Below are 20,255 nucleotides of genomic sequence, written 5' to 3'. Positions count from 1 at the left end.
CACCTGGGAGACACACCAAACATGTGGAAGAAGGTGCTCTGGTCAGATGAAACCTTTTTGGCAACAATGCAAAACGTTATGTTTGGCGTAAAAGCAACACAGCTGAACACACCATCCCCACTGTCAAACATGGTGGTGGCAGCATCATGGTTTGGGCCTGCTTTTCTTCAGCAGGGACAGGGAAGATGGTTAAAATTGATGGGAAGATGGATGGAGCCAAATACAGGACCATTCTGGAAGAAAACCTGATGGAGTCTGCAAAAGACCTGAGACTGGGATGGAGATTTGTCTTCCAACAAGACAATGATCCAAAACATAAAGCAAAATCTACAATGGAATGGTTCAAAAATAAACATATTGTCATGCGTAGGTGTAATAGGTGGCAGGGAAGTCAGGCGCAGGAGAGTCAAATGGAGTGTAAAATGGAGTCTTTTAATAAAGTCCACGGAGTATGCTCCATAACACTAAATGTACATAAACATGGGTACGAGGACCCGACGCACACCTATACAACAATCACACTACACTGACAAATAAAACATTCTCTGACAAAGACATGAGGGGAAACAGAGGGTTAAATACACAACAGGTAATGAATGGGATTGAAAACAGGTGTATGGGAAGACAAGACAAAACCAATGGAAAATGAAAAAAAGGATCAATGATGGCTAGAAGACCGGTGACGTCGAACGCCGAGCACCGCCCGAACAAGGAGAGGCAACGACTTCGGCAGAAGTCGTGACAGTACCCCCCCCTGACGCGCGGCTCTAGCTGCGCGTCGACACCGGCCTCGGGGACGACCCGGAAGGCGAGGTGCAGGGCGATCCGGATGGAGACGGTGGAATTCTGATAACATGGAAGGATCTAACACGTCCTCCACCGGAACCCAGCATCTCTCCTCCGGCCCGTACCCCTCCCAGTCCACGAGGTACTGAAGGCCCCTCGCCCGACGTCTCGAATCCAAAATGGATCGAACAGAGTACGCCGGAACCCCCTCGATGTCTAGAGGAGGCGGAGGAACATTACGCACTTCAGCCTCCTGGAGCGGGCCAGCCACCATCGGCCTGAGGAGAGACACATGGAACAAGGGGTTAATACGGTAATGAGTGGGTAGTTGTAACCTATAACATACCTCGTTCACTCTCCTCAGGACTTTAAACGGCCCCACAAACCGCGAACCCAGCTTCCGGCAGAGAAGGCGAAGGGGCAGGTTTCGGGTCGAGAGCCAGACCCTGTCCCCTGGTGCGAACACTGGGGCCTCACTGCGGCGACGGTCTGCGCCAATTTTCTGGCGCCTTATGGCACGCTGAAGGTGGACGTGGGCTGCCTCCCAGGTCTCCTCAGCGTGCCGAAACCAATTGTCCACCGCAGGGGCCTCGGTCTGGCTCTGATGCCAAGGAGCCAGAACCGGCTGATACCCTAATACACATTGAAAGGGAGTAAGGTTAGTGGAGGAGTGACGTAGCGAGTTCTGAGCCATCTCTGCCCAGGGCACGAACTTCGCCCACTCCCCCGGCCGATCCTGGCAATAAGACCGCAGAAACCTACCCACATCCTGGTTAACTCTCCCCACCTGCCCATTACTCTCGGGGTGAAAACCTGAGGTAAGACTAACCGAGATCCCCAGACGCTCCATGAACGCCTTCCAGACCCTTGATGTGAACTGGGGACCCCGATCAGACACTATATCCTCAGGCACCCCATAGTGCCGGAAAACGTGTGTAAACAGGGCCTCTGCAGTTTGTAAGGCCGTAGGGAGACCGGGCAAAGGGAGGAGACGACAGGACTTAGAAAACCGATCCACAACGACCAGGATCGTGGTGTAACCCTGTGAAGGTGGAAGATCGGTCAAAAAATCCACCGACAGGTATGACCACGGCCGTTGAGGAACGGGTAGAGGTTGTAGCTTACCTCTGGGCAGGTGTCTAGGAGCCTTGCACTGGGCGCACACCGAGCAGGAAGAAACATAAATCCTCACGTCCTTAGCTAAAGTGGGCCACCAGTATCTCCCGTCAAGACAGCGCATCGTCCGACCTATCCCAGGATGACCAGAGGAGGGTGACGTGTGAGCCCAATATATCAATCGGTCGCGGACAGCAGACGGAACGTACAGACGACCAGCTGGACACTCAGGGGGAGAAGGCTCTGCACGTGACGCCCGCTCAATGTCCGCGTCCAGCTCCCACACTACTGGCGCCACCAAACACGAAGCTGGGAGTATGGGAGTGGGATCCATGGACCGCTCCTCTGTGTCATACAGCCGAGACAATGCGTCTGCCTTAACGTTCTGGGAGCCTGGTCTGTAAGAAAGAGTAAACACAAAACGAGTGAAAAACATGGCCCACCTTGCCTGGCGAGGATTCAATCTCTTTGCCTGCCGGATATACTCCAGATTGCGGTGGTCAGTCCAGATGAGAAAAGGGTGTTTAGCCCCCTCAAGCCAATGCCTCCACACCTTCAAAGCTTCTACGACAGCTAACAGCTCCCGGTTCCCCACATCATAGTTTCGCTCCGCCGGGCTGAGCTTCTTAGAAAAGAAAGCACAGGGGCGAAGCTTCAGTGGCGTACCCGCGAACGCTGAGAGAGCACTGCTCCTATCCCAGCTTCGGATGCGTCCACCTCCACTATGAATGGCAAAGAGGGATCCGGATGAGCCAGCACAGGCGCCGAAGTAAACAGAGTCTTCAGGTGCTCAAAAGCCCTGTTCGCCTCAGCCGACCACCGCAAGCGCACCGGGCCCCCCTTTAGCAGTGAGGTAATGGGAGCTGCCACCTGACCAAAACCCCGGATAAACCTCCGGTAGTAATTGGAAAACCCCAAAAACCGCTGCAACTCCTTTACCGTGGTTGGAGTCGGCCAATTACGCACGGCTGTAATGCGGTCGCTCTCCATCTCCACTCCTGAAGTGGAAATCCGATGCCCTAGGAAGGAGATGGATTGTTGGAAAAACAAGCATTTCTCAGACTTGACATATAGATCATGCTCCAACAGGCGACCAAGCACCCTGCGCACCAGGGACACATGCTCGGCGCGTGTAGCAGAGTATATCAGAATATCATCGATATACACCACTACACCCTGCCCGTGCAGGTCCCTGAAGATCTCATCTACAAATGATTGGAAAACTGATGGAGCATTCATCAACCCATATGGCATGACCAGGTACTCATAATGACCTGAGGTGGTGCTAAATGCCGTCTTCCACTCATCACCCTTCTTAATACGCACCAGATTGTACGCACTCCTGAGATCCAATTTTGTGAAAAAACGTGCCCCGTGCATTAACTCAATAATCGTATTGATCAGAGGTAGCGGGTAACTATATTTCACTGTGATTTTATTAAGACCTCGATAATCAACGCACGGGCGTAAACCGCCATCCTTTTTTTTCACAAAAAAGAAACTCGAAGAGACGGGTGAAATGGATGGCTGAATGAACCCCTGATGCAGGGATTCAGAGATATATGTCTCCATAGCCTCTGTCTCCGCTTGCGACAGGGGATACACGTGACTCTTGGGATATGCAGCGTCTACCAGGAGATCTATCGCACAATCCCCCAGTCGATGGGGTGGTAATTGAGTCGCCTTCTTTTTACAGAAGGCGAGAGCCAAATCGGCATATTCGGGGGGAATGCGCACGGTGGAGACCTGGTCTGGACTTTCCACCGTAGTAGCACCAACGGAAACCCCTAAACACCTACCTGAGCACTCTCGCGACCACCCCGTGAGAGCCCTCTGTGGCCAAGAAACAGTGGGGTTATGACAAACTAACCAGGGTAGGCCTAGCACCACAGAATACGCAGGAGAATCAATAAGGAAAAGACTAATCTTCTCCTTGTGACCCTCCTGCGTTATCATACACAAAGGTGCGGTTACCTCCCTGATAAACCCTGACCCTAATGGTCGACTATCTAAGGCATGAATAGGGAAAGGCATATCCACAGGAACAATAGGGATCCCTAAACTATGAGCTAGACTTTTATTAATGAAATTCCCAGCCGCACCCGAATCTACTAGCGCCTTCTACTGGGAATGCAGTGAAAAATCAGGAAAAGAGACAGAGACAAACATTAGTGCAGCAGAGGGCTCTGGATGAGAATGGTGCCTACTCACCTGGGGTGACGCCAGAATGCCCTGCCTGCCCTCTCTATTCCCAGAGGAACCAACCCGGCACCGACCAGCAGTGTGCTCTCTGCGACCTTGAATGGTGCTCGAGCGGGAACCCCCTCCGGTCTCCCTGCGCACCATCCCTCCCAATTCCATAGGTTCGGGAGAGAGGGTGCGGGAGGATGGAACAACCAGACCCGATCTAGACGTCCACGAGTAGCCAGCATGTTGTCCAGCCTGATGGACATGTCCACCAGCTGGTCGAAGGTGAGGGTGGTGTCTCTACAGGCCAGCTCCCGACGGACGTCCTCGCGTAGACTACAACGGTAATGGTCGATCAGGGCCCTGTCGCTCCATCCAGCGCCGGCAGCCAAGGTCCTAAACTCCAAAGCAAAATCCTGTGCACTCCTCGTCTCCTGCCTCAGATGATAGAGAAGCTCACCCGCTGCTTTGCCTTCAGGTGGGTGATCGAATACTATCCGGAATTGGCGGGTGAACTCCTCAAAATGGTCCAGCGCCGCATCCTCCCTACTACACACAGCGCTGGCCCATTCCAGGGCTTTCCCGGTGAGGCATGAGACGAGGGCATAACTCTTCTCACGGTCAGATGGTACTGGGGAGGCCGTGGCTAGATATAAGTTCAGTTTAAGGAGGAAACCCTGGCAGCCGGCAGTATCTCCGTTGTATCCCGTAGGTAGGGATAAATGGATCCTCGATTCCGGAGAGGAAAAATCGTTCCCAGCGATCCATTTTCATGACAATGTGATCCATGAAGGAGCTGATAACGTCAAGCTCCCTAGCTTGTTCCTGAACGCGTTCCTCCAGCTCCATGGGCATAGTGTCCTCTCCTGCTGACTTCATATATTTGGTCAGAGAATTCTGTCATGCGTAGGTGTAATAGGTGGCAGGGAAGTCAGGCGCAGGAGAGTCAAATGGAGTGTAAAATGGAGTCTTTTAATAAAGTCCACGGAGTATGCTCCATAACACTAAATGTACATAAACATGGGTACGAGGACCCGACGCACACCTATACAACAATCACACTACACTGACAAATAAAACATTCTCTGACAAAGACATGAGGGGAAACAGAGGGTTAAATACACAACAGGTAATGAATGGGATTGAAAACAGGTGTATGGGAAGACAAGACAAAACTAATGGAAAATTAAAAAAAGGATCAATGATGGCTAGAAGACCGGTGACGTCGAACGCCGAGCACCGCCCGAACAAGGAGAGGCAACGACTTCGGCAGAAGTCGTGACACATATCCAGGTGTTAGAATGGCCAAGTCAAAGTACAGACCTGAATCCAATCGAGAATCTGTGGAAAGAACTGAAATCTGCTGTTCACAAATGCTCTCCATCCAACCTCACTGAGCTCGAGCTGTTTTGCAAGGAGGAATGGGAAAAAAATTCAGTCTCTCGATGTGCAAAACTGATAGAGACATACCCCAAGCGACTTACAGCTGTAATCGCAGCAAAAGGTGGCGCTACAAAGTATTAACTTAAGGGGGCTGAATAATTTTGCACGCCCAATTTTTCAGTTTTTGATTTGTTAAAAAAGTTTGAAATATCCAATAAATGTCGTTCCACTTCATGATTGTGTCCCACTTGTTGTTGATTCTTCACAAAAAAATACAGTTTTATATCTTTATGTTTGAAGCTTGAAATGTGGCAAAAGGTCGCAAAGTTCAAGGGGGCCGAATACTTTCGCAAGGCACTGTACACTAATTATGTACTTTCATCTACAAATAGTCATACCTCCCAGACAGTTTACCTCATCCCTTCAATGGATTCTTCCAGATTCATTCTGAAATCCATCTATATAACACAAGACACTGTAATACTCTTCACCCTCCCCACTGCTACACCTCACATAGTCAATTCTCTGTCAGGTACCATACTCTGGAATTCTTATCTTCACATGGTCAAATCACCATCATCCCTCAATGACTTCAAGAGAAGACTGGGGGTCAGCCTGATGAACCAAACTACCCAATAATCCCCTCCGTGTAGCCTAACTCTCTCTCTCTCTCACACACACACACACACACACACACACACACACACACACACACACACACACACACACACATTTTTTCTTGTATACAGAGTATGTCATGTACAGTTAAATTATAATGAATATGTTTTGTTTAACTGATTGAACAAACTTTTTTTTTTTTACACAGATTTGTGGTGTGGTTTTTATAAACCCTTTTGGGTTTCCAACCTCACCTGCACACCGTTTTTACCTGTTTTTTTTATTTAAAAAAAATCTGTACTGTTTTGTCTTTCAATTATTTTCTTTGGTGCGAATAAATAAAACCTAAAAACCCACAAAAGGATACAGACAGCTCAAAATGTATGCCTAGATACGCAGAAAAATACACAGGGGTTCGTTCTGATGCTTCTAGCCTTGATTTGCAAATTTGAAAACATATCTACAAGTATTTACCTTTTTAATGTGTATAGTATTGCTTACTAGGTGTGGTCCAATGAATTCTGTAAACACCCCCTCTTCAAATCAGGGTTGGCTGGAAAATGTTGTTCAAAAGAGGACATTGTATTGTCATATCTTTGTACTCCCTGACGAAGGCCATGCAGCCGAAGGCCATGTTTCCATTTAACATTTAAACGAGATATACAGTGCCTTGCGAAAGTATTCGGCCCCCTTGAACTTTGCGACCTTTTGCCACATTTCAGGCTTCAAACATAAAGATATAAAACTGTATTTTTTTGTGAAGAATCAACAACAAGTGGGACACAATCATGAAGTGGAACGACATTTATTGGATATTTCAAACTTTTTTAACAAATCAAAAACTGAAAAATTGGGCGTGCAAAATTATTCAGCCCCTTTACTTTCAGTGCAGCAAACTCTCTCCAGAAGTTCAGTGAGGATCTCTGAATGATCCAATGTTGACCTAAATGACTAATGATGATAAATACAATCCACCTGTGTGTAATCAAGTCTCCGTATAAATGCACCTGCACTGTGATAGTCTCAGAGGTCCGTTAAAAGCGCAGAGAGCATCATGAAGAACAAGGAACACACCAGGCAGGTCCGAGATACTGTTGTGAAGAAGTTTAAAGCCGGATTTGGTTACAAAAAGATTTCCCAAGCTTTAAACATCCAAAGGACCACTGTGCAAGCGATGATATTGAAATGGAAGGAGTATCAGACCACTGCGAATCTACCAAGACCTGGCCGTCCCTCTAAACTTTCAGCTCATACAAGGAGAAGACTGATCAGAGATGCAGCCAAGAGGCCCATGATCACTCTGGATGAACTGCAGAGATCTACAGCTGAGGTGGGAGACTCTGTCCATAGGACAACAATCAGTCGTATATTGCACAAATCTGGCCTTTATGGAAGAGTGGCAAGAAGAAAGCCATTTCTTAAAGATATCCATAAAAAGTGTTGTTTAAAGTTTGCCACAAGCCACCTGGGAGACACACCAAACATGTGGAAGAAGGTGCTCTGGTCAGATGAAACCAAAATGGAACTTTTTGGCAACAATGCAAAACATTATGTTTGGCGTAAAAGCAACACAGCGCATCACCCTGAACATACCATCCCCACTGTCAAACATGGTGGTGGCAGCATCATGGTTTGGGCCTGCTTTTCTTCAGCAGGGACAGGGAAGATGGTTAAAATTGATGGGAAGATGGATGGAGCCAAATACAGGACCATTCTGGAAGAAAACCTGATGGAGTCTGCAAAAGACCTGAGACTGGGACGGAGATTTGTCTTCCAACAAGACAATGATCCAAAACATAAAGCAAAATCTACAATGGAATGGTTCAAAAATAAACATATCCAGGTGTTAGAATGGCCAAGTCAAAGTCCAGACCTGAATCCAATCGAGAATCTGTGGAAAGAACTGAAAACTGCTGTTCACAAATGCTCTCCATCCAACCTCACTGAGCTCGAGCTGTTTTGCAAGGAGGAATGGGAAAAAATTCAGTCTCTCGATGTGCAAAACTGATAGAGACATACCCCAAGCGACTTACAGCTGTAATCCCAGCAAAAGGTGGCGCTACAAAGTATTAACTTAAGGGGGCTGAATAATTTTGCACGCCCAATTTTTCAGTTTTTGATTTGTTAAAAAAGTTTGAAATATCCAATAAATGTCGTTCCACTTCATGATTGTGTCCCACTTGTTGTTGATTCTTCACAAAAAAATACAGTTTTATATCTTTATGTTTGAAGCCTGAAATGTGGCAAAAGGTTGCAAAGTTCAAGGGTGCCGAATACTTTCGCAAGGCACTGTATGAAGACTGCCTTGGTTCTCCTCTTTTTTTATTTACCCCCTTTACCAAAGAGCACCTTCTGTCTACAAAAACGTACTATTGTGTACCTTAGAAACGGTTTCCTTCCTCCTTTGATTTCTCTAAGCATAATGATTACTGCAGGAAAAAGCTGTTTCACTTGTTTGAAAAATGCTAAATTCTCCAACTTCCAGAGCGGGAGCCCAGGCATCCTCACGTACTTTGTGCCCCTCAGATTTTTGGGATGCATGACCCCCACTGATTGATATGCAAATATAGTAGGTGTTTTTAAATCCATTGTCATATGATGATTATCAGGGACGGGCAACTCCAGTCCTCTGGGAACTGATTGGTTTCACACTTTTTCCCCCAGCAAACACACCTGACTCCAATAATCAAATAATCATGATCTTCAGTTTGAAATGCTATTCTTTTAATCAGCTGTGTTCGCTAGAGACAGGGGGAAAGTGACTTTACTCCAGCCCCCGAGGACTGGAGTTGCCCATCCCTGGATCAGAGGGATGCTGAGGTTTGCCGTCCATTTGACAGAGTGCACTATGCCCCCTGGTGGAACTGGCTGGTGAATGTTTCCATTTCGAATGGTCATGGTTTCTTTTGTCATATGTCACATGCAAATCAAAAGTGAGAAGCAAATTGTCTGCTATTAAAATTCAATGGGAGCTACCCCATGATGTTCCTTGGCATTTACGGAATTAATTTAGGTTCTTTAATGGATCTGCCTTTCCATCATATTTTTTTTTTCAATTTGATTTATTTAACCTTTATTTAACCAGGAAGGGCTCATTGAGATTAAAATCTATTTTTCAAGAGCGCCCTGGCCAAGATAGGCAGCATCAAGTCATTACAAATAAATTACAGACAGACAAACCGTTTTCTTTCCAATATGGTACGACTGTTCAGCCCTCGCAGTGATTGCTGGGGCTCTGCACGGATTTGTCAGTCAGCAGCTGAACTAATACCGCTGCACAGATTTAAGAATCAAATCACATCAAATCAAATGTATTTATATAGCCCTTCTTACATCAGCTGATATCTCAAAGTGCTGAACAGAAACTCAGCCTAAAACCCCAAACAGCAAGCAATGCAGGTGTAGAAGCACGGTTCCTTACAGAACATGAGCACACGCACACACACGCATGCACACACACACACGGATGCACATGCACACAAATGAACACATAGGAACGCATATGCAGTGCATTCGGAAAGTATTCAGACCCCTTGACTTTTTCCACATTTTGTTACGTTACAAGCTTATTCGAAAATGTATTAAATTGTTTTTTTCCTCATCAATCAACACACAATACCCCATGATGACCAAGCAAAAATAGGTTTTTAGATATTTTTTGCAAATGTATTCATTTTTTGTTGTTGTTGAAATATCACATTTATGTAAGTATTCAGACCATTTCCTCAGTAAAATGTTGAAGCACCTTTGGCAGCGATTACAGCATTGAGTCTTCTTGGGTATGATGCTACAAGCTTGGCACACCTACAGTGGGGAGAACAAGTATTTGATACACTGCCGATTTTGCAGGTTTTCCTACTTACAAAGCATGTAGACGTCCGTCATTTTTTATCATAGGTACACTTCAACTGTGAGAGATGGAATCTCTCAAAAATCCAGAAAATCACACTGTATGATTTTTAAGTAATTCATTTGCATTTTATTGCATGACATAAGTATTTGATCACCTACCAACCAGTAAGAATTCCGGCTCTCACAGACCTGTTAGTTTTTCTTTAAGAAGCCCTCCTGCTCTCCACTCATTACCTGTATTAACTGCACCTGTTTGAACTCGTTACCTGTATAAAAGACACCTGTCCACACACTCAATCAAACAGACTCCAGCCTCTCCACAATGGCAAAGACCAGACAGCTGTGTAAGGACATCAGGGATACAATTGTAGACCTGCACAAGGCTGAGATGGGCTAATAGGACAATAGGCAAGCAGCTTGGGGAGAAGGCAACAACTGTTGGCGCAATTATTTGAAAATGGAAGAAGTTCAAGATGACGGTCAATCACCCTCGGTCTGGGGCTCCATGCAAGATCTCACCTCATGGGGCATCAATGATCATGAGGAAGGTGAGGGATCAGCCCAGAACTACACGGCAGGACCTGGTCAATGACCTGAAGAGAGCTGGGACCACAGTCTCAAAGAAAACCATTAGTAACACACTACGCCTCCCCCTGCTCAAGCCAGCGCATGTCCAGGCCCATCTGAAGTTTGCCAATGACCATCTGGATGAGGAATGGGAGAATGTCATGTGTTCCGATGAGACAAAAATAGAGCCTCCAAACACTCGCCGTGTTTGGAGGAAGAAGAAGGATGAGTACAACCCCAAGAACACCATCCCAACCATGAAGCATGGAGGTGGAAACATCATTCTTTGGGATGCTTTTCTGCAAAGGGGACAGGACGACTGCACCGCATTGAGGGGAGGATGGATGGGGCCATGTATCGCGAGATCTTGGCCAACAACCTCCTTCCCTCAGTAAGAACATTGAAGATGGGTCGTGGCTGGGTCTTCCAGCATGACAATGACAATGGGCAACTAAGGAGTGGCTCCGTAAGAAGCATCTCAAGGTCCTGGAGTGGCCTAGCCAGTCTCCAGACCTGAACCCAATAGAAATTCTTTGGAGGGAGCTGAAAGTCCGTATTATTGAAGGAAGTGTAGAAGGTCTGTATGGAGGAGTGGGCCAAAATCCCTGCTGCAGTGTGTGCAAACCTGGTCAAGAACTACAGGAAACGTATGATCTCTGTATTTGCAAACAAAGGTTTCTGTACCAAATATTAAGTTCTGTCATGCAGTAAAATGCAAATTAATTACTTACAAATCATACAATGTGATTTTCTGAATTTTTGTTTTAGATTCCGTCTCTCACAGTTGAAGTGTACCTATGATAAAAATTACAGACCTCTACATGCTTTGTAAGTAGGAAAACCTACAAAATCGGCAGTGTATCAAATACTTGTTCTCTCCACTGTATATACATTTGGTGAGTTTCTCCCATTCTTCTCTGCAGATTCTCTCAAGCCCTGTCAGGTTGAATGGGGAGCGTCGCTGCACAGCTATTTCCAGGTCTCTCCAGAGATGTTCAATCGGGTTCAAGTGAGGGCTCTGGCTGGGCCACTGAAGGACATTCAAAGACTTGTCCTGAAGCCACTCCTGCGTTGTCTTGGCTGTGTGCTTAGGGTTGTTGTCCTGTTGGAAGGTGAACCTTCACCTCAGTCTGAGGTCCTGAGTGCTATGGAGCAGGTTTTCACCAAGGATCCTGACTAGTCTCCCAGTCCCTGCTGCTGAAAAACATCCCCACGGCATGATGCTGCCACCACCATGCTTCACCGTAGGGATGGTGCCATGTTTCCTCCAGACGTGATGCTTGGAATTCAGGCCAAAGAGTTCAGTCTTGGTTTCATCAGACCAGAGAATCTTGTTTCTTATGGTCTGAGAGTTCGTTAGGTGCCTTTTGGCATACTCCAAGAGGGCTGTCATGTGCCTTTTCCTGAGGAGTGGCTTCCGTCTGGCCACTCTACCATAACAATCTGATTGGTGGAGTGCTGCAGAGATGTTGTCCTTCTGGACGGTTCTCCCATCTCCACAGAGGAACTCTGGAGCTCTGAGTGACCATCAGGTTCTTGGTCACCTCCCTGACCAATGCCCTTCACCCCCGACTGCTCAGTTTGGCTGTGTGGCCAACTCTAGGAAGAGTCTTGGTGGTTCCAAACTTCATCCATTTAAGAATGATGAAGGCCACTGTGTTCTTGGGGATCTTCAGCGCTTCAACACTTTCCCAGATCTGTGCCTCGACACAGTCCTGTCTCTACGGACAATTCCTTCAACCTTATGGCTTGGTTTTTGCTCTGACATGCACTGTCAACTGTGGGACCTGATATATACAGGTGTGTGTCTTTCCAAATCATGTCCAATCAATTGAATTTACCACAGGTGGACTCCAATCAAGTCATAGAAACATCTCAAGGATGATCATTGGAAACAGGATGCACCTGAGCTTCATTTTGAGTCTCATAGCAAAGGGTCTGCATACTTATGTCCATATAGTATTTCTATCTTTTTATTTGTAATACATTTGTAAACAATTCTAAAAAACTGTTTTCTCTTTGTCATTATGTGTTATTGTGTGTCTTTAATCAATTTTAGAATAAGGCTGTAACGTAACAAAATGTGGAACAAGTCAAGGATTCTGAATACTTTCTGAACACACTGTGAAACACACACACACCCACAAATTCCAAAAGAGCAAGGGAGAAGGACACGGAGAGAGAGGGAGAGAGAAGGAAAAGGATGATGGATCATCTTGAAGTTATAAAGTTGTGCATTTAATAACCAGGATGTGCTCGGCTGCCTCTGGCGCGGCGCCGTATGTTACATTGGCAGATCTGTCAGCTCACTCACTTTCAATAAAACCAGTCAGCCGCATAATGCCTTCACACCGGCAGTTAGCCACTATTAGAACATAGATTAATACCATTCCCTCCGTTCCAATAAGGTAGCCAAGTGAAGCTGCCTCTGTGTGATCGCTGACACAATAATAAATAGCTACAGACACCCCTCATGGAAAACCCTAGAGGTTTCCTCCGGGACATTTTACCATAAAAGGGAAAAGTCAATTTTACACCACGTACAGTTGAAGTCGGAAGTTTACATACACTTAGGTTGGAGTCATTAAAACTCGTTTTTCAACCACTCCATGAATATGGTTCATCCTTGGGAGAAATTTCCAAACGCCTGAAGGTACCACGTTCATCTGTTCAAACAATAGTACGCAAGTATAAACACCATGGGACCACGCAGCCGTCATAACGCTCAGGAAGGAGACGCGTTATGTCTCCTAGAGGTGAACATACTTTGGTCCAAAAAGTGCAAATCAATCCCAGAACAACAGCAAAGGACCTTGTGAAGATGCTGGAGGAAACAGGTACAAAAGTATCTATATCCACAGTAAAACGAGTCCTATATCGACATAACCTGAAAGGCGCTCAGCAAGGAAGAAGCCACTGCTCCAAAACCGCCATAAAAAAGCCAGACTACAGTTTGCAACTGCACATGGGGACAAAGATCGTACTTTTTGGACAAATGTCCTCTGGTCTGATGAAACAAAAATAGAACTGTTTGGCCATAATGGCAACGAAAAAGGGGGAGGCTTGCAAGCCGAAGAACACCATCCCAACCGTGAAGAACCGGGGTAGCAGCATCATGTTGTGGGGGTGCTTTGCTGCAGGAGGGACTGGTGCACTTCACAAAATAGATGGCATCATTAAGAGGAAAATTATGTGGATATATTGAAGCAACATCTCAAGACATCAGTCAGGAAGTTAAATCTTGGTCGTAAATGGGTTTTCCAAATGGACAATGACCCCAAGCATACTTCCATTGTTGTGGCAAAATGACTTAAGGACAACAAAGTCAAGGTATTGGAGTGTCCATCACAAAGCCCTGACCTCAATCCCATAGAAAATTTGTGGGCAGAACTGAAAAGGCGCGTGCGAGCAAGGAGGCCTACAAACCGGACTCAGTTACACCAGCTCTGTCAGGAGGAATGGGCCAAAATTCACCCAACTTATTGTGGGAAGCTTGTGGAAGTTTGACCCAAGTTAAACAATTTAAAGGCAATGCTACCAAATACTAATTGAGTCTATATAAACTTCTGACCCACTGGGAATGTGATGAAAGAAATAAAAGCTGAAATAAATCACTCTCTACTATTATTCTGACATTTCACATTCTGAAAATAAAGTGGTGATTCTAACTGACCTAAGACAGAGACTTTTTACAAGGATTAAATGTCAGGAATTGTGAAAAACTGAGTTGAAATGCATTTGGCTATGGTGTATGTAAACTTCTGACTTCAGCTGTACACTACATGACCAAAAGTATGTGGACACCTGCTTGACGAACATCTCACTCTAGAGTTGGTCCCCCTGTTACTCCTATAACAGCCTCTACCCTTCTGGGAAGGATTTCCACTAGATGTTGAAACATTGCTGCAGGGACTCGCTTCCATTCAGCCACAAGAGCATTAGTGAGATCTGGCACTGATGTTGGGCGATTAGCCCTGGCTCGCAGTCGGTGTTCCAATTCATCCCAAAGGTGTTCGTTGGGGTTGACGTCAGGGCTCTGTGACGGCCACTCAAGTTCTTCCACACCGATCTCGTGTGGAAGAACTTTCTGAACTTTCTGAATGGACCTCGCTTTATGCACATTTCTAAATGGACCTCGCTTTGTGCACATTTCTGAATGGACCTCGCTTTGTGCACAGGGGCATTGTCATGCTGAAACACAAAAAGACCATCCCTAAACTGTGGCCATAAAGTTGGAAGCACAGAATCGTCTAGAATGTCATTGTATGCTGTTGCGTTAAGATTTCCCTTCACTAGAACTAAGGGGCCTAGCCCGAACCATAAAAACATCCCCAGACCATTATTCATCCTCCACCAAACTTTACAGTTGACACTATGCATTGGGTCAGGTAGCGTTCTCCTGGCATCCGCCAAACCCAGATTTGTCTGTCGGACTGCCAGATGGTGAAGTGTGTGATTTCTCACTTCAGAGAACGTGTTTCCACTGCTCCAGAGTCCAATGGCGGCAAGTTTTACACCAGTCCAGCCGACGCTTGGCATTGCGTATGGTTATCTTAGGCTTGTGTGATGGCTGATTGGCCATGGAAAGCCATTTCATTAAGCTCCCGACTAACAGTTTTTGTTCTGATGTTGCTTTCAGAGGCAGTTTGGAACTCAGTAGTGAGTATTGCAACCGAGGAGAGACGATTTATACGCGCTACTCGCTTTAGCACTCGGCGGACTGACTTGTTGGAAAGGTGGCATCCTATGATGGTGCCAAATTGAAAGACACTGAGCTCTTCAGTCCACATACTTTTGTATATATAGCGCATCTAAAGCCAATATCAAGACCTGGTTGGTACTCCGTAATTTCTGTATATCTGCTTTAGCACGTTAGTCTAATCGAATGTATGAATACAGGCTTACATGTTGCTATGCTGCATATATGCTATATACAGTATGTTGTTAGATATTATATGTCACTACGACCAACTTGTGACAGCACTGTTGTGACAGGCTATATCGCTACATAAACCTAGCAAAAGGTCCCTGTCGCAAAAGTGGTTTCTAACCTCAAGAGCCTTTTCCTGGTTAAATAAAGGTTTAGAAAACTAGACTCCTGTTCTAGTTGCAATTACATCTCCATGGCTGTCTTGTTGCAGACGGAACCCGAGCCGAGCTTTGACTGGCAACGCTTCACCTCGACCCAGCTGCGTGCGGAGGCCCAGAGCTGGCAGCAGGCCCGAAAAGCCCTGGTGATGGAGGTGGCCAGGCAGGCCCACCAGGAGGAGCTGGCCCACCACACAGACCGCCAGCACCAGCAGGACATCTTCTCCCGACTCAGAGAAAGGGTAGAGGTATATGAAGCACACTGAAATGGCATCCTATTCTCTGTATAGTGCTCTATTTTGACCAGAGCTCGTGGCAAAAGTAGTGCACTATGTAGGGAATATGGTGCCATTTGGGATCTATCCAATCAACAAGGCAGGTCCTACAGGCCCTAGTTTTTTTGCACCTTGACTACTGTCCAGTCATGTGGTCAGGGGCACAAATTGGCTCAGAACAGGGCAGTACGTCTGGCCCTTAAATGTACACAGAGAGCTAACATTAATAACATGCATGTCAATCTCTCATGACTCAAAGTAGAGGAGAGATTGACTACATCACTACTTTTTTTGAAAGAAGTACTGACATGCTGAATTCACCCATTCATACCCCACAAGACATGCCACCAGAGGCCGCAGATACAGGATTGTGTCAAGGCACAGATCTGGGGAAGGACACCCAAAACAATTCTGCAGCATTGATGGTCCCCATCATTCTTAAACGGAAAAGAAGTTTGGACACACAGAGACTCTTCCTAGAGCTGGCCGCCCGGGGAGGGCCTTGGTCAGGGATGTGAACAAGAACCTGATGGTCACTCTGACAGAGCTCCAGAGTTCCTCTGTGGAGATGGGAGAATCTTCCAGAAGGACAACCATCTCTGCAGCACTCCACCAATCAGGCCTTTATGGTAGAGTGGCCAGACAGAAGCCACGCCTCAGTAAAAGGCACATAACAGCCTGCTTGGAATTTGCCAAAAGGCACCTAACGGACTCAAGACCATGAGAAACAAGATTCTCTGGTCTGATGAAACCAAGATTGAACTATTTGGCCTGAATGCCAAGTGTCACGTCTGAAGGAAGCATGGTGTTGGCAGCATAATGCTGTGGGGATGTTTTTCAGCGGCAGGGTCTGGGAGACTAGTCAGGGTCGAGCGAAAGATGAACGGAGCAAAGTACAGAGAGATTCTTGATGAAAACCTGCTCCAGAGTGCTCAAGACCTCAGACTGGGGCGAAGGTTCACCTTCCAACAGGACAACGACCCTAAGCACACAGCCAAGACAACGCAGGAGTGGCTTCAGGACAAGTCTTTGAATGTCCTTCAGTGGCCCAGCCAGATCCCGGACTTGAACCCGATCAATCATCTCTGGAAAGACCTGAAAATAGCTGTGCAGTGACGCTCTTCATCCAACCTGACAGAGCTTGAGAGGATCTGCAGAGAAGAATGGGAGAAACTCCCCAAATACAGGTGTGCCAAGCTTGTAGCGTCATACCCAAGAAGACTCGAGGCTGTAATCACTGCCAAAGGTGCTTCAACAAAGTACTGAGTAAAGGGTTTGAATACTTATGTAAATGTGATATTTCAGCTTTTTAATTTTAATAACTTTGCAAAAAAATCTAAAAACCTGTTTTTGCTTTATCATTATGGGCTGTTGTGTGTAGATTGATAAGGGGAAAAAAACAATTAGGCTGTAACATAACAAAATGTGGAAAAAGTCTGAATACTTTCCAAATGCACTGAAGAGCCATGGCTACATGAAACTCTGCTCCACATCAGGTAACTGATGCCAGCAGTAGAATCTGATTTTAAAAACGGATACAAATACACCTTATGGAATAGCAGGGACTGTGAAGAGACACACACACAGACACACGCACACACACACACACGATAACACACGCACTCCACACACACGTACACATGGGATTTTGTATTGCAGATATGTGGTAGCAGAGTAGTGGCCTGAGGGCATGAAATGTAATGTGATGTAATATTTTGTATTGCAGATATGTGGTAGCAGAGTAGTGGCCTGAGGGCATGAAATGTAATGTGATGTAATAGTTTGTATTGTATATAACTGCCTTAATGTTGCTGGACCCCAGGAAGAGTAGCTGCTGGCTTGGAAATGGGGATCCTTAATAAATACAAAAGCACGCTCTGTCTGACTGTGCAGAAGGTCTCCACTAAGGAGGCAGCTCACTGACACTCACTTCCTGTTGCCAGCTAGCTTCTCACGCTCGGTTTGAGCTGCCACTGGGGATGGGCTGTGAATGCTAACAAGCTAATAAGGACAGCCTTGTCTTGCTGACATGATGTAACTGTCTTGGGTATGTTTGGTTCGCTCAACAAGCAAGTTGCGTACATGGAAAAACTCCCCCACTGTTGCTGAAGTGGCATCACAATTAGGTTTCCGTGTCAATGATGAACAACTTCTGTTTGTTTCTGTAGCCGTCGGTAGCATGCTTGCTATGAGGGCTTGGAGGTTTAAGTCGTATTGAAGCTGATTGGATAACAACGCTCTAAGACTTGTATTAACTCCTAATGACCTGGTGTAACTGGCCATAGTACACACGTGGACACGTGGCTTCCCACGCACTGTTGTCATGTACATGTTGACGATAACATCACATGGCCTGCCCTATCTATGGCCCACAATCTGTTCCATACAGTAGATACAACAAAATACATACACTAGATGGACACATCAGTGCCTCACCAACACCTTGAGGTAAAAGTGATCAAATCATATCTGTGGCCCAGATAGAGAGAAAAAAAAGCATAGGCCCATGACCTATAGATGGCTCCCTCGGTGCACAATGCACAGACTGTAATAGAGGGAATTCATGCATTTTGTGCGATGATTCAAACGCATTGCCAACTTAATCAGAGTCTTTACCAACCTTACCTTATATGAATCCTGTTATAGTCATACTGTATATTTCTGTGCTGGAGTGGAGTTGGAGCAGAGATGGAAGTCTCCTTCCAGCCAAATCTCTCCTGGGTTCTCAGAGCCTTTATCATCCTGCGGGGCGGCAGGGTAGCCTAGTGGTTAGAGCGTTGGACTAGTAACCGGAAGGTTGCGAGTTCAAACCCCCGAGCTGACAAGGTACAAATCTGTCGTTCTGCCCCTGAACAGGCAGTTAACCCACTGTTCCCAGGCCGTCATTGAAAATAAGAATTTGTTCTTAACTGACTTGCCTGGTTAAATAAAGGTAAAATAAAAAAATAAAAAAAATCCTGACACAGTGACACGAACGGAGCACAAGATGGATTCCCCTTGCCATTCTGTCAGCCTTCTTACAAATGCTTTGTTTCTGCAGCCTTTGTCTCTGTTTCCAGGAGCCTTGCTAAATGAACAATGATTTACATATTCATCAGGATGAAATCCACTTTTGCAATTTCATTATCTTACACTGAACAAACATATAAATGCAACATGTAAAGTGTTGGTCTCATGTTTCATGAGCTGAAATGAAAGATCCAAGAAATGTTCATATGCACAAAAAGCGTATTTCTATAAAGTGTTGTGCACAAATTTGTTTACATCCCTGTTATTAAGCATTTCTCATTTGCCAAGATAATCCATCCACCTGACAGGTGTGGCATATCAAGAAGCTGATTAAGCAGCATGATCATTACACAGGTGCATCTTATGCTGGGGACAATAAAAGGCCACTCTAAATTGTGCAGTTTTCTCACACAACTCAATGCCACAGAGGTCTCAAGTTTTGAGGTAGCATGCAATTGGCATGCTGACTGCAGGAATGTTCACCAGAGCTGTTGCCAGAGAATTGAATGTTAATTTCTCTACCATAAGTCGCAACCAACATTGTTTTAGAGAATTTGGCAGTATGTCCAACTGGTCTCTAACCGCAGACCATGTGTGGGCGAGCGGTTTGCTGATGTCAACGTTGAGAACAGAGTGCCCCATGGTGGAGGTGGGTTATGGTATGAGCAGCTGTAAGCTACGGTCAACAAACACAATTGCATTTTATCAATGGCAATTTGAATGCACAGAGATACCATGACGAGATCCTGAGACCCATTGTCGTGCCATTCATCTGCCGCCATCACCTCATGTTTCAGCATGATAATGCACGGCCCCATGTCACAATGATCTGTACATAATTCCTGGAAGCTGAAAATAGTCACCAGACATGTCACCCATTGAGCATGTTTGGGATGCTCTGGAAGGACGTGTACGACAGAGTGTTCCAGTTCCCAACAATATCCAGCAACTTCGCACAGCCATTGAAGAGGAGTGGGACAACATTCCACAGGCCACAATCAACAGTCTGAACAGCTGTATGTGAAGGAGCTGTCTCACACTGCATGAGGCAAATGGTGGTCACACCAGATGCTGACTGGTTTTCTGATCAACGCTGCAACATTTTTTTAAGTATCTGTGGCCAACAGATGCATATCTGTATTCCCAGTCATGTGAAATCCATGGATGAGGGCCTCATGCATTTATTTCAATTGACGGATTTCCTTATAAGAACTGTATTCAGTAAAATCGTATAAATTGTTGCATGTTGCGTTTATATATTTTTTCAGTATATTTCATTACCTGCTATTGTAAAGCATTGGTAATTTATGATTTAAATTGGTTTATCAAACATTTTATGCATAATTCAAACATTGTTGTATTTATATCATAATT

The 20,255-nt window shown here is 45.7% G+C and overlaps 1 pseudogene; it reads left to right on the top strand.

Moving 5' to 3' along the window:
• The window catches only part of LOC139385647 (coiled-coil domain-containing protein 148-like), a 56,551-nt pseudogene that overhangs the window by 16,878 nt on the left and 19,418 nt on the right, over positions 1–20,255 (top strand).

This window comes from Oncorhynchus clarkii, chromosome 3 (genome assembly GCF_045791955.1).
Source record: "Oncorhynchus clarkii lewisi isolate Uvic-CL-2024 chromosome 3, UVic_Ocla_1.0, whole genome shotgun sequence".
Taxonomy (NCBI): Eukaryota; Metazoa; Chordata; class Actinopteri; order Salmoniformes; family Salmonidae; genus Oncorhynchus; species Oncorhynchus clarkii.
This window is presented reverse-complemented; position numbering and strand designations above follow the sequence as displayed.